This window comes from Schistocerca americana, chromosome 3 (genome assembly GCF_021461395.2).
Source record: "Schistocerca americana isolate TAMUIC-IGC-003095 chromosome 3, iqSchAmer2.1, whole genome shotgun sequence".
In the NCBI taxonomy this organism is placed as follows: domain Eukaryota; kingdom Metazoa; phylum Arthropoda; class Insecta; order Orthoptera; family Acrididae; genus Schistocerca; species Schistocerca americana.
This window is the reverse complement of record NC_060121.1, coordinates 159,587,979-159,590,973: the sequence shown is the minus strand read 5'-3', so window position 1 is coordinate 159,590,973 and position 2,995 is coordinate 159,587,979. Positions and strand designations below refer to the sequence as shown.

Sequence of the window (2,995 nt, the reverse complement as noted above, 5' to 3'; positions counted from 1 at the left end):
TCCATCCTACTGGCTGATATCTAGCACGTATATGACACAATGCATACACATTCGCATGCCTGTATTCAACATTCTGCCGATTACACCAGTTAATAATGTCCGAGCACTTCACATTTCAAATTGCTTTTATGACGCTTACATTAACATACTTAAATATGTGACCTAGACAAATATATTTCCGAAATTTTAGTATTCTGCGTTCATTATTTATTGGGGCGTGTAACCCTAAATGTTTGCGCGGTAGCTTAGTTATGGTCTACGCGTACGCGAAAACGGTGTTTGCGCACCAATCATCGTCACAGTGTAACGGAGGCGGAATAAGGGGAACCAGCCAACATTCGCCGAAGTAGATGGAAAACCGCGTTAAAAACCATCCGCAGGCAGCCCGTTAGACCGTGCGGCTAGCCGGCTAGGCTGACCAACTATACTTGCTCCAACGGCAGGGAAAGCAAGTGTCATTCTGCTGGGTGCCAGGGCGTATGGCGATATGGGGAAGTGAACAGGCCTATCGGGCTGCCAAGGAGGCCTGTAGAGGACAGGATGTGGCACAGTGTCGTATTCCCTTGTAGGCTCTCGTTTCTGCACTACATATGAATTTCGTGCAGTTGTGCGATGAGGAATTGCTGCCAGTATAGGACAATAAGCTGCGGCCGTGGGGTTCCTCCTGCCGGTTGCTCAGGCGGGATGAAGTGACCCTCACACGTCTTCGAACTGCGCACTGTCCTACAATGGCTTTTTGCTATAGCGAGAGGATCCCCCGTTTTGTGACGCGTGCAAAGCTATGTACGGCATACTGTAACAGAGTGCATTTTATACGGTGATGCAAGGGCAGAGGCATTTATCGGAGGGATCTGTCCTCTATTTTAGCTGGCTATGAGACTAGGGTCACTAAAGTATTAAAGCTTTGTGATGTGTCTGGACTCTGGCATTTAGGCTGGATGTTTCAGTTGAAACTGCTGAGTGAACTGAAACTATTGTCTCTTTACTTATTTTTACACTACTGGCCATTAAAATTGCTAAACCAAGAAGAAATGCAGATGATGAACGGGTATTCATTGGACAAATATATTATACTAGAATTGACATGTGATTACATTTTCACGCAATTTGGGTCATAGATCCTGAAAAATCAGTACCCAGAACAACCACCTCTGGCCGTACTAGCGGCCTTGATACGCCTGGGCATTTAGTCAAACAGAGCTTGGACAGCGTGTACAGGTACAGCTGCCCATGAAGTTTCAACACGATACCACAGTTCATCAAGAGTAGTGACTGGCGTATTGTGTCAGGGAAAATTCTGTAGGTCACTGTTTGAATCATACACTACTGGCCACTAAAATTGCTACACCACGAAGATGACGTGCTGCAGACGCGAAATTTAGCCGACAGGAAGAAGATGCTGTGATATGCAAATGATTAGCTATTCAGAGCATTCACACAAGGTTGGCGCCGGTGGCGACACCTACAACGTGCTGACGTGAACAAAGTTTCCAACAGATTTCTCATACACAAACAGCAGTGACCGACGTTGCCTGGTGAAACGTTGTTGTGATGCCTCGTGTAAGGAGCAGAAATGCGTATCATCACGTTTGCGACTTCGATAAAGGTCAGGTTGTAGCCTATTGCGATGGCGGTTTATCGCATCGCGACATTGGTGCTCGCGTTGGTCGAGATACAATGACTGACTGTTAGCAGAGTATGGAATCGGTGGGTTCAGGAGGGTAATTCGGAACGCCGTGCTGGATCCCAACGGCCTCGTATCACTGGCAGTCGAGATGACAGGCATCTTAGCAGCATGCCTGTAACGGATCGTGCAGCCACGTATCGATCCCTGAGTCAACAGATGCGGACGTATGCAAGACAACAACCATCTGCACGAACAGTTCGACGACGTTTCCAGCAGAATGGACTATCAGCTCGGAGACCATGGTTGTCGTTACACTTGACGCTGCATCATAGACAGGAGCGCCTAGGATGGTGTACTCAACGACGAACCTGGATGCACGAATGGCAAAACGTCATTTTTTTCGGATGAGTCCAGGTTCTGTTTACAGCATCATGATGGTCGCATCCGTGTTTGGCGACATAGCGGTGAACGCACATTGGAAGCGTGTATTCGTCATCGCCGTACTGGCGTATCAACCAGCGTGATGGTATGGGGTGCCATTGGTTACACGTCTCGGTCACCTCTTGTTCTCATTGACGGCACTTTGAACAGCAGAAGTTACATTTCAGATGTGTTACGACCCGTGGCTCTACCCTTCATTCGATCCCTGCGAAACCCTACATTTCAGCAGAATAATGCACGACCGCATGTTGCAGGTCCTGTACGGGCCTTTCTGGATACAGAAAATGTTCGACTGCTGCCCTGGCCAGCACTTTCTGCAGAACTCTCACCAACTGAAAACGTCTGGTGAATGGTGGCCGAGCAACTGGCTCGTCACAATACGCCAGTAACTACTCTTCATGAACTGTGGTATCGTGTTGAAGCTGCATGGGCAGCTGTACCTGTACACGCTGTCCAAGCTCTGTTTGACTCAATGCCCAGGCGTAGCAAGGCCGTTATTACGGCCAGAGGTGGTTGTTCTGGGTACTGATTTCTCAGGATCTATGCACCCAAATTGCGTGACAATGTAATCACATGTCAGTTCTAGTATAATATATTTGTCCAGTGAATACCTGTTTATCATCTGCATTTCTTCTTGGTGTACCAATTTTAATGGCCAGTAGTGTATTATAAATGCGGAAATTTTTGTATGAGTATATCTGTTATTCCTTCACACTGAAACTTCTGGAGGGTTTGAAAGAAACGTGGAATGTCATCAGCTTATAACCGGAATTAATAAATGAGCTAGAATGAGATTTTCACTCTGCAGCGGAGTGTGCGCTGATATGAAACTTCCTGGCAGATTAAAGCTGTGTGCCCGACCGAGACTCGAACTCGGGACCTTTGCCTTGCGCGGGCAAGTGCTCTACCAACTGAGCTACCGAAGCA

General features: G+C 47.4%; 1 non-coding gene across 1 annotated transcript; it reads right to left on the bottom strand.

Annotated features, from left to right (window-relative positions):
• Positions 1 to 2,920: 2,920 nt before the first annotated feature.
• Positions 2,921 to 2,995, bottom strand: Trnaa-cgc. The gene has a single exon. It is a non-coding gene; the product is annotated as a tRNA-Ala (tRNA).